Consider the following 11,888-nt stretch of genomic DNA (forward strand, 5'->3'; position numbering starts at 1 on the left):
TGGGCACTGTCCAGAGCTGGGGGAGGCTGGGCACTGGCCAGAGCTGGGCTGGGGGAGGCTGGGCACTGTCCAGTGCTGGGCTGGGGGAGGCTGGGCACTGTCCAGAGCTGGGGGAGGCTGGGCACTGTCCAGAGCTGGGCTGGGGGAGGCTGGGCACTGTCCAGAGCTGGGGGAGGCTGGGCACTGTCCAGTGCTGGGCTGGGGGAGGCTGGGCACTGTCCAGTGCTGGGGGAGGCTGGGCACTGTCCAGTGCTGGGCTGGGGGAGGCTGGGCACTGTCCAGAGCTGGGGGAGGCTGGGCACTGCCCAGAGCTGGGCTGGGGGAGGCTGGGCACTGTCCAGAGCTGGGGGAGGCTGGGCACTGTCCAGTGCTGGGCTGGGGGAGGCTGGGCACTGCCCAGAGCTGGGCTGGGGGAGGCTGGGCACTGTCCAGAGCTGGGGGAGGCTGGGCACTGTCCAGAGCTGGGCTGGGGGAGGCTGGGCACTGTCCAGAGCTGGGCTGGGGGAGGCTGGGCACTGTCCAGTGCTGGGGGAGGCTGGGCACTGCCCAGAGCTGGGCTGGGGGAGGCTGGGCACTGTCCAGAGCTGGGGGAGGCTGGGCACTGTCCAGTGCTGGGCTGGGGGAGGCTGGGCACTGTCCAGAGCTGGGGGAGGCTGGGCACTGCCCAGAGCTGGGCTGGGGGAGGCTGGGCACTGTCCAGAGCTGGGCTGGGGGAGGATGGGCACTGTCCAGTGCTGGGCCATGGGGAGGCTGGGCACTGTCCAGAGCTGGGGGAGGCTGGGCACTGTCCAGAGCTGGGCTGGGAGCCTCCAGCAGGCTGGGCACTGTCCAGAGCTGGGCGAGGCTGGGCACTGTCCAGTGCTGGGCTGGGGGAGGCTGGGCACTGTCCAGAGCTGGGGGAGGCTGGGCACTGTCCAGTGCTGGGGGAGGCTGAGCACTGTCCAGAGCTGGGCTGGGAGCCTCCAGCAGGCTGGGCTGCCATCCCCAGAGTGCCCCAGTCTGGAGCCCCACAGAGTGCTCCCCCTGAGGGCTTTACTTCTCCCTTTTGGCCTTTTTAATATTATAAACCAACAAGGATAATGAAACTGTTCTGGAATCCCTTCTGTATTCCAGAATATGCAAATGGTTTGTGATAGCAATACAGCACAGCAATAATTGGAGTTAATGGAGGTGACTTATTAATCCTCATAGAGCAACTACACTTCCAGAGCCTAAAGATAACACAGGATCCTGGAAAACTTGTGCTAATTACAGCAGGGAGCAATCTCGCCTTCTTCCTAGATGGCCATTTAAACTGAATTTACTATCCTCAGTAGAAAAGCTCTTTTGTTCAGCTCCTGTCCAAGAAAGACAATTCTGCTGAGGCAGTTTGATAGCACATTAATACTCACATTATACAATTTCCTCAAATGGCCAAGAAGACAAACAGGTCAGAAACACTGAAGATCACATACCAGGGGAGACAAAATTAAACATTTCAATTAAGAATTTGCTAGCTAATGCATAGGGGGAATGAATGTGGCACTGCCTCTGAGGTGCTGTGCCCAAAGCTATGACCCAGCTGCTGGTAGGGCACTGCTGAGGCAGCAGTGGGACCCTGCAGGAGCCTCCTTCCAGCCCTGCGAGGTTCCTGATGTGGGCACAGGTGGGGGCAGGAGAAGCCAAATAGAGCTCAGAAAACACCTGTCGTGGCATCAGCATCAGGTCATAGCCAACATCATCTGCTGATCTTTAGCAAATACTAGCAATATGTTCATACTGGATTTTCAGTTAAATTTCCCTTTTGATATTTCTTCATAGATTTGTTTAAATGTTGGCAAAATCGTTCTTGATGTTTTAGTGTAGATTTGATCAGGTGATCTATTTGGTTAAAATAAGTCTTCTCAACCCTCAAAACCCCGAACCACTAAAATCAGCCCAGTTTCAGGGGCTAAACTCGTCAAGGAGATGTTAAAGCTGATCTGAGAGAGCTTTTCCCAGGCAAGGCAGTGAAATCAGAGGGCAGTCGTGTTCTGAGAGGTGAGAGCCCAGAACATCGCCCTTCCGCGGGCAGCCACAGCCTCAAATCCAGAGGGTGGAGGTGCCTCCTGCTGCACGCCCAAAGCTCCCCGGAGCTGCTGGAGCCCCCGGAGCTGCCATCCCTCCTCCTCCCTGCCCTCCCTGCCCGCATTTCCTCCCGATCGCTTCCACAGGGGCTGCTCCGAGCAGAGGCACGCCCGCACACCCCGCCGGCTCCCGGGGCTGGCTCGGGGCTGGTTTCCCTGCCCCGGGAAATCCTCCCTGCTGCCCTCGGGCCTGGCCTGGAGCGCCGGACTGCCGGCAGCGATCGCTCCGGGCTCTGCCCGAGGGGTCCGAAGGGCTGCTTCGGCACGGCGGGTACAAAGCACGGCAAACCGGGCAGGGAAGGCGCAGCTCCCTCGCTGCCAGGGTGAAACCCGAGCGGTCCTGGCAGCGGGAGCCCCGGTGCCCTCCTGCCCGCAGCACCAGCCCGGCTGTCCATCCCTCGCAGCAGTCTGCCTTTCTGCAAACTGCACCCCTCGCTGCCCCCCATTCCTGCCCGGCCTCCAAAATACCAGTCGTGGAAATGGCAATCAAATCCTTCCCTTCAGTGCTGCCACATAATGAATCCTGATTTTTAGCCTGATGCCAATTCTCACTTTTATTTTATTTCAGGAATATCTGAAAATGCAGTAATGACAAAGAAGTGTCAGTTTAAACTAAGCATGAAAAGCCCCCTTTTCTGAGCTCTCTTCCGACAGGTTTGAAGCAGATGGGGGTAGGAGCACCTTGAGCAACACCTCTGCACTGCTGTCTCCACAGCCAGATCTTTTTATCCCTTCCCAGCTATTGTTCCCTCCCTCGTTGTGCTGCAGCTCTCTCTCCCCGGCTGCTCTGGCCTTCCTCCCGCAGCTGGGTGGGGCAGTCACCCCTCAGCTCCGGGCTGCTCCCTGCCCTGTCTCTCAGGACCTGATGCTCTCCTCTGGTGTCGGTGCTGCCCCTGGGCTGAAACCCAGCAGGTGAATGTGTTCCTGTCTCAGAGCACCTGTGTGCACCTCCACGCTGACCTAGGGACACTTCTGTCTGCTCATGACAGCCAAAGGTGAAACTCAGCAGCTCCCAGTGATGGTGAGGAAGGAGGTGAGGCCAAGGAACAAACACAGGCACATCAGGGCCTGAAATAAAACCCCCTACAGGACAAAGAAATGCCAGCTGAGCCCTCACTGGAAGCAGACCCCCTGGCACCCCTCCCCAGGGCCATTTCCAGCACGGGGGGCAGCCTCTGGAGCACAGCTTCACTGGGAGCTGCACAAGCTGCAGTGCTGGGGGTGGCCCTGCTGCAGAGGCCCTCTGTCCCCACGTTCCTCCTCCCTCCTGAAATGCCAAACACAAACGAACTCGTGTGGTTTGCACCCTGAGCCATGGCCCTCTGCACCCTGCTGTGGCACTGGGACCCCCACACCCCCTGGCAGCAGGACCTGGCCCCCCAGAGCCAGGTGAGGCCGGTGCCCGCTGCAGGCACATCCTCCCCTCCTGCCCTTCAGCCTCTGCTCGCCCTGTGCTAATGCTTTCCATCCCTTAGTGACTGATTGTTTATCCAGCTCTTAAGGGATTGACCTTTGTCTTTTCAATTTGGAGCTTCAGGAGCTTATTCCATGAGCCCAGTCTAAAAATGTACCGGAAAAAAAATCACTGGCATAGATAATCCTTTTTATAACCTCTAGAATTTGACTGAAAGAACCCACTGTTAAGGAAAAATACATCTGTTAATGTTCAAACATGAGTGAGCCTGGTTGTTGCTGTACAAACCTTTTAAAGCTATTAATGATTGATTTTAAAGTCTCATATTTACTGGGGGGGGCAAAATCAGCACTGACTTAGAACCACAGCAAACTGGGAGCTGGGAAGGCAGAACCTCCTCTGTGAGTTCCTCTTTGCTGCTTTGATTTCTAAAGGAGGTGAAATCAATTATAAACGGGGCAGGTAAAGGAGCTGCACTCCCAGATCTGCAGGGATGGGTCTGATAAGGATCAACCCCAAACCATTCTGTGTCATGGGGGTTTTCTAAAGAGCAGCTCATCCTCCAAGCCCAGGAGTGCCCTGGCACAGAGCTCTGGGCTTCCCTTGGCACGCTGATTCCCCCATGCCTGACACTTGCTTTGCAAACTACAGACTGAGGTGTTTTATCCTCTTCTGGTGAGAAGCCCAATGGACAGGAAAAGCTGGACAGGAACGAAGTTCAAATTTAGCCCAAAACTGGGCCCAGGCAGGAGGAGCAGGAAGTGACACCTCTGCAGCAGCAAACCCACCTGGAGTGCTGCATCCAGCCCTGGGGCCTCTGACACAGACAGGGCAGGGAGCTGCTGGAGCAAATCCAGAGGAGACTGTGGAGGTGCTCTCAGGGCTGGAGCCCCTCTGGGACACCTGGGGGTGCTCACCTGAGAGGGGAAGGCTCCAGGGAGAGCTCAGAGCCCCTGGCAGGGCCTGAAGGGGCTCCAGGAGAGCTGGAGAGGGACTGGGGACAAGGATGGAGGGACAGCACACAGGAATGGCTCCCACTGCTGAGGGCAGGGCTGGATGGGAGAGTGGGAACTGGGAATTGTTCCCTGGCAGGGTGGGCAGGCCCTGGCACAGGGTGCCCAGAGCAGCTGTGGCTGCCCCTGGATCCCTGGCAGTGCCCCAGGCCAGGCTGGACACTGGGGCTGGAGCAGCCTGGGACAGTGGGAGGTGTCCCTGCCATGGCAGGGGTGGCACTGGGTGGGCTCTGGGGTCCCTCCCAACCAGTCTGGGTCCCTGTGCCAGGGTCAGGGCATGCTGACTGTCCCAGGGGGCTGCAGCTGCCCTGTCCCAGCCCGTCCCTGGGGCTGGCCTGGCAGTGGTGCCAGGAGGGGAGGGCAGAGCCACCAAGCTGCTTGTTTGCAGCCCAGCCTGGTTTGCTCAGCTGGTTTAACAGCGTGTGAGTGATGAGGGAGCGCTGAACTGAGGGGAGCAGCGCCTTCGCCTCCCGCTGTGTTTGTGCTCTGCCTGGCAGGAAGGCACACTCCACGCTGTCTTAATGGAAATAAATACCTCCCTGCACAGGTGCTAATGAGGCTGCATCTGTCTGGCTCAGGGAGCTGCCTCAGGAGCCCTGCCAAACCCCCCTCGGCCTGCCTGCAGCCACAGCTAGGGCTTAGTGCTGCTGTAATGAGGAGTGGGATCAACCTGCCCAGCTCATGGGCCAAATCATGGCACCACACCTCTGAGGGCAAATCTGGGGGTTCAGAGAACTGGGGATGGATGGAGGGAGGGAGGGGTGGATGGATGGATGGGGGATGGATGGATGGAGGGATGGAGGGGTGGATGGATGGGGGATGGAGGGATGGATGGAGGGATGGATGGATGATGGATGGATGGATGGATGGATGGATGGATGGATGGATGGATGGATGGGGGATGGATGGATGGATGGAGGGGTGGATGGATGGGGGATGGATGGATGGATGGATGGATGGATGGATGGAGGGATGGAGGGATGGATGGATGGATGGATGGATGGATGGATGGATGGATGGGAGATGGATGGATGGATGGATGGATGATGGATGGATGGTGGATGGATGGAGGGATGGATGGATGGATGATGGATGGATGGATGGATGGATGGATGGATGATGGATGGATGGATGGATGATGGATGGATGGATGGATGATGGATGGATGGATGGATGGATGGATGGGAGATGGATGGATGGATGGATGATGGATGGATGGATGGATGGATGGATGGATGGATGGATGGATGATGGATGGATGGATGGATGGATGGATGGATGGAGGGATGGATGATGGATGGATGATGGATGGATGGATGGATGATGGATAGATGGATGGATGGAGGGATGGATGGAGGGATGGATGGATGGATGGATGGATGGATGCATGGATGGATGGATGGATGGATGGATGATGGATGATGGATGGATGGATGATGGAGGGATGGATGGATGGATGGATGGATGATGGATGGGGGATGGATGGATGGATGGATGGATGGATGGATGATGGATGGATGGATGGATGGATGGATGGATGAGGGATGGATGGATGGATGGATGGGGGATGGATGGATGGATGATGGATGGATGATGGATGGATGGATGGATGGATGGATGGATGATGGATGGATGATGGATGGATGGATGATGGATGATGGATGGATGATGGATGGATGGATGGATGATGGATGGATGGATGGATGGATGGATGGATGGATGGATGATGGATGGATGGATGGATGGATGATGGATGGATGGATGGATGGATGATGGATGATGGATGGAGGGATGGATGGATGGATGATGGATGGATGGATGGATGGATGGATGGATGATGGATGGATGATGGATGATGGATGGAGGGATGGATGGATGGATGATGGATGGATGGATGGATGGATGGATGGATGATGGATGGGGGATGGATGGATGGATGGATGGATGGATGGATGATGGATGGATGGATGGATGGATGGATGGATGAGGGATGGATGGATGGATGGATGGGGGATGGATGGATGGATGATGGATGGATGATGGATGGATGGATGGATGGATGGATGGATGATGGATGGATGATGGATGGATGGATGATGGATGATGGATGGATGATGGATGGATGGATGATGGATGGATGGATGGATGGATGGATGGATGGATGGATGATGGATGGATGGATGGATGGATGATGGATGGATGGATGGATGGATGATGGATGATGGATGGAGGGATGGATGGATGGATGATGGATGGATGGATGGATGGATGGATGGATGATGGATGGATGATGGATGGATGATGGATGGATGATGGATGGATGGATGATGGATGGATGGATGGATGGATGGATGGATGGATGGATGGATGGATGGAGGAGATGGATGGATGATGGATGGATGGATGGATGGATGGATGGATGATGGATGGATGGATGGATGGATGGGGGATAGATGGATGATGGATGGATGGATGGATGATGGATGGATGATGGATGATGGATGGATGGATGGATGGATGGATGGATGGATGGATGGATGGATGGAGGGATGGATGATGGATGGAGGGATGGATGATGGATGGATGGATGGATGATGGATAGATGGATGGATGGATGGATGCATGGATGGATGGATGATGGAGGGAGGGATGGATGATGGATGGATGGATGATGGATGGATGGATGATGGATGGATGGATGGATGGATGATGGATGGATGGATGGATGGATGATGGATGATGGATGGATGGATGGATGGATGGATGGATGATGGATGGATGGATGGATGGATGGATGGAGGGATGGATGGATGGATGGATGATGGATGGATGATGGATGGATGATGGATGATGGATGGATGATGGATGGATGGATGGATGGATGGATGGATGATGGATGGATGGATGATGGATGGATGGATGGATGGATGGATGGATGATGGATGGATGGATGGATGGATGGATGATGGATGGATGGATGGATGGATGGATGATGGAGGGATGGATGGATGGATGATGGATGGATGGATGGATGGATGGATGATGGATGATGGATGGATGGATGGATGGATGATGGATAGATGATGGATGGATGGATGGGTGGATGATGGATGGATGGATGGATGGATGGATGGATGATGGATGGATGGATGGATGGATGGATGATGGATGGATGGATGGATGGATGATGGATGGATGAGGAATAGCAGCACCTCCCTTGCCTGGCACGTCAGCCTGGGCCCAGCACCCCGACAGGGAGGACAGCCTTGCCTGAGTCCCCTCCAGGGCAAAGCAGTGATTCTGAGGTTGCAGCCCATTGGTCTGGGCAGCAGAGCAGAGAGACCAGCCAGTGTCCCTGTGGTGTCCCTGTGGTGTCACTCCTGTGTCCCTGCCGTGTCCCTGCCATGTCCCTGCTCCCTCCCCGATGCACAAAGCCCAGCAGCAGCCCCTGGCCAGAGGAATCCCTCTGTGGCAGAGGTACCCAGTGACCCAGTGACCCTGCTTTCTGGAGCAGCAGCTGCTCTTTGATGACAAAACTCCGTGTCTGGTAAACACTGATGGGAGGATGAGGGGGCAAGGAGGAAGGTCAGATCCAGAGCCTTCCGTCGCGGCGGAGGTTGTGTAGAAAACAAAACCCACAAAACCTGCTTTTTACAGCTCCCTGACAAGCAGCTTCCCCATGCCTGCCCTGCATGCCAGGTCCAATGCCACGTGTTTAAACCTCATCCCTTCTCTGTGCTTTTCTCTAGTGGGTAAAACCTGATTTTAAAAAATTATTTTTTAGCACTGATTAATATTAAAGCACATCTCCTTTGGGGCTGTTTGAAAAAAATGCAGAGCCTTTGGTGGGGGATGGGGAGAAACACTAACGTGCACCAAACCACATAATTTAATTTATATTTTCCTGTTTAAATTAAGGCAGAGTTTTAGAAAGCTTTTTAAAACCAGGGCAAAGGATTCTCTGGTGGTGTTAACTGGGCCACTTAGAGCAAATGGGCTTTAGCAGAGAAATGCACGAGTAAATGTGCTGTTGCAGCAGTGCTCACGGAGCAGACAGCGAATCCTCAGCGAAAGCACAGAGAAATGACAGGCTCCTGGTTATTGACTTTGGGTTTGGAAATGAAATTACAGCAATTATTGTGCTCTTGCGAACAAGAGACGCAGAATTAATAGAATTCACAGGAGATGAATATTCAATTACCCTGGGCTGGGGGGCTGCGGTGCTGTCAGCCCCTGCCAAAGCAGTAAAACAAACATTCCTTGGGAGAGCTGAGTCCCGGGGTGGCTGCCCGGGGTCGGGCTGGCCAAGGCTCCGTCCCTGCAGCCCCTGGGGCCAGGCCTGGGCGCCTTTCCCAGCCCCAGGGCAGCTTTGCAAGGACAAGAGCAGCTGGAGAATGTTCAGACTCCCCTGCTCGCTGTGGGCTCCGATCCCAGGTCCCGTCCTGCCCTCCCCAGAGCCGAGCCCTGCCTGGTGCAGAGCCCCAGCCCCACAGGTGCCCCCCAGGACACAGCCACACGCCCCAGGGGACGAGGGCACTGCAGGGCACGGCTCCACCCTGCCAGGCTGCAGAAATCCTGCCTGAAATAAGCCAGGAATAAGCAATTTACAGCTACTCTCCAGCCAGCCCTGCCGAGGCTGACGTGCCATGCCCACCCTGCCCCAGCCCCACAGCTCTTCAGTTTCAGAAAAATTAAGGGCAAGGCTTCTTTTTCCAGCTCACAGCTCCGCATTAGAAAAGACACAGGTGAAGATTTCTGAAAGTATTTTCTGCTGATAATGAAAGGTTGGTTTTGGTTTGTTTTTGAAAGCAACAAACTACCACACGGCAGAAAGAAATGGGAGAAAATGACCTTTGAAACAGTAAAATGCATCAAAGTTGGTTTATTCTGGTGCTTGCAAGGTCCTTGAGCAGCCTGTCTGTGTTTGTCCCGGGACTGCTGATCCTCAGCACCCTGAGTGTGCCCAGGCCCTGCACAGAACCAGGAGAGAGCCAGGCCAGGGGGGAGGATGTGCAGCAGAGCCAGGCAATCCCTGTCCTGCAGGGAGGGATCCCACCTGGGGGAGCCTTGGACGCTCCCAGCGCAGGTGTGGCACGGGGCAGGTGCCCTGGGAGCCTCCCCTCAGCCCAGGGTGTGCTCCCTCCTCACCCATCCCAGCTCCTGGGTGCACATCCTGACACCCTCCTGCACCAGCAAAGTGTCTTGGCAGGGGAGATTCAATCCCTCTTACAGGGAAGTAGGAGGAAAAATATAAATATAAATGCAAATATAAGTGTAAATATTGAACTATATAAATATATAAACATGTAAAACATATAAAACATATAAAAATATATAAAATTATATAAAAATTATATAAATATATAAAAATATAAAATATATAAAATATATAAAATATGTATATGTATTTCCTAGATATATACTCTTTTAGTTCCCACAGCCTTGCAGAGGAGGCATCAGAACAGCACAAGTAAATGTGTTTACAGCTTCACGCTTAAATTTGAAACGTGTTTCTAACCTGACATCTGTGTATTTTCAGCCCTTTCCAAAGCTCTTGTTTTGCTTTCTATGGCTTCTGCTTCATTATTCTAATTTAATAAAGCCGCAGTGAAGGCAGAGTGCCGACTCTTTGTGGCTAATGAAAGACATTGATTTGTTTGTACTTCTTGTTATAGATTTTTCCTAATTACAGGCATTTTTCAAAGGCAGTTGAAAAAATAAACGAGCAGCTGGTTTGAATGTGCAACCTATTATTGTATTTCCTGGAGCTGCAGAAGAAGTATTAATGCTCACAGCAGGATGGTTTCAATGGAGGAGGCAGAAAAGGTATTTTCCAGGTGGGAGTCCTCTCACTCATCCACTCCCTTCCTTCCTTCAGTGCCACTGTCAGAAACGGCTGAGAAATTGGCTTTTCCTGTGGCAGCAGCTCCAGGGCTGGCACCTGGGCTCTGCCGGGCAGAGCAGCGGGGCAGGAGGAGCAGGAGCAGCATCCCTGGGGCCTGGGAGTGGCTGGGCATGGGCAAGCCCCAGGGGCCAGGTGGGCACAGATGGGATGGGGAACAGAGCAGGAGCCGCGGTGCAGGATGCTTTTCAAAGCAAATTGAAACAGAGGAAACAGAACCAGGGGCATGAGGGCACACCCAGAGCCTGCCCCGAGAGCCTGCGGGACCCCTGGCACAGCTGGGGTGGGCACGGGGCCAGGGGACCCCGCTGCAGTGACAGGGACAGCCAGGGACCCACAAACCAAACACCTCCACACAACCCCCAGGGCAGCTCCCCGTTCTCACTGCCCACAGAAAGGTTTCCCTGAAAGGCTGGGGGGTATTTCCCCGGGCAATGGTGGTGTTCTCCTGGCAATGGAAATCCCAAGGCACAGGCAGCTCTCACACCGAGCAGCTCCGCCTGGGGCAGGACCTCGGCAAACCCAGCCCAGCCCTCCCCTCCCACGGCTGCTGCAGCCTGGCCACCTCCTGTCACACAGCTCACGAGAAACCACACTCGTGTTGCAAAACTATTGCTAAACCCTGGAAACTCATCCAAGACCCAGTCCCTACACGTTTGAATCACGCTCCCAACAAAGGCTGCCTTTCCTGTGAAAACAAACCACAACATGCTTCTCCACCCCTGGGCAGGAGGAGCTGTGGAGGTGGCTTTGTTTGTTTGTTTGTTTGTTTGTTGTTGGTTGGTTTTTTCCTTGGAGAAACCATCTAAGACTTGAATCAAAACAAAGATCTATTTGGAGCCAGTTCTCTTTGCTAGGGCAAATTAAGAAAAAGCTGGATTTTAACCCAAACCGTTCACATTTTGCCCTGGCAATGTGTTGTGGAAGGGCACAGCACAGGAGTCCTGCCAGCACTTGGCAGCTCTGCCTCTTCCCTGCCCAAATTTCTGCAGAACTGCAGCACCAGGGTCAGGAAGGTGCTGCTGTTGGAATTCCCTGCTGCCTCTGAGGCTGCAGCAAGGTCCTCGGGGGCAGAGAGAGCGAGGTGCAGAGCAAGGGCTGAGCTTTACCTGAAGGCAGGGCCTGAGAGCCTTCCCCTTGGGCTGGGGTCATCACAGCCCCACAGGAGACAGCCCCACAGGACACAGCCCCACAGGAGACAGCCCCACAGGACACAGCCCCACAGGAGACAGCCCCACAGGACACAGCCCCACAGCCCCACAGGACACAGCCCCACAGCCCCACAGGACAGAGCTGGGGCTCCCTGGGGGCAGGTGGGGTTTCACTGCCTCGGGCTGAGCTGCAGCTGAGTGGGAGGAGCAGGGGTCACTGCCAGCATCCGTGACAGAAGCAAAAATAATCCTGTTGCTCCCACCTCATACATTTCTGAGCATGATTCATTTGAAAGCAGAATC

Source organism: Haemorhous mexicanus, chromosome 10 (assembly GCF_027477595.1).
Source record: "Haemorhous mexicanus isolate bHaeMex1 chromosome 10, bHaeMex1.pri, whole genome shotgun sequence".
In the NCBI taxonomy this organism is placed as follows: Eukaryota; Metazoa; Chordata; class Aves; order Passeriformes; family Fringillidae; genus Haemorhous; species Haemorhous mexicanus.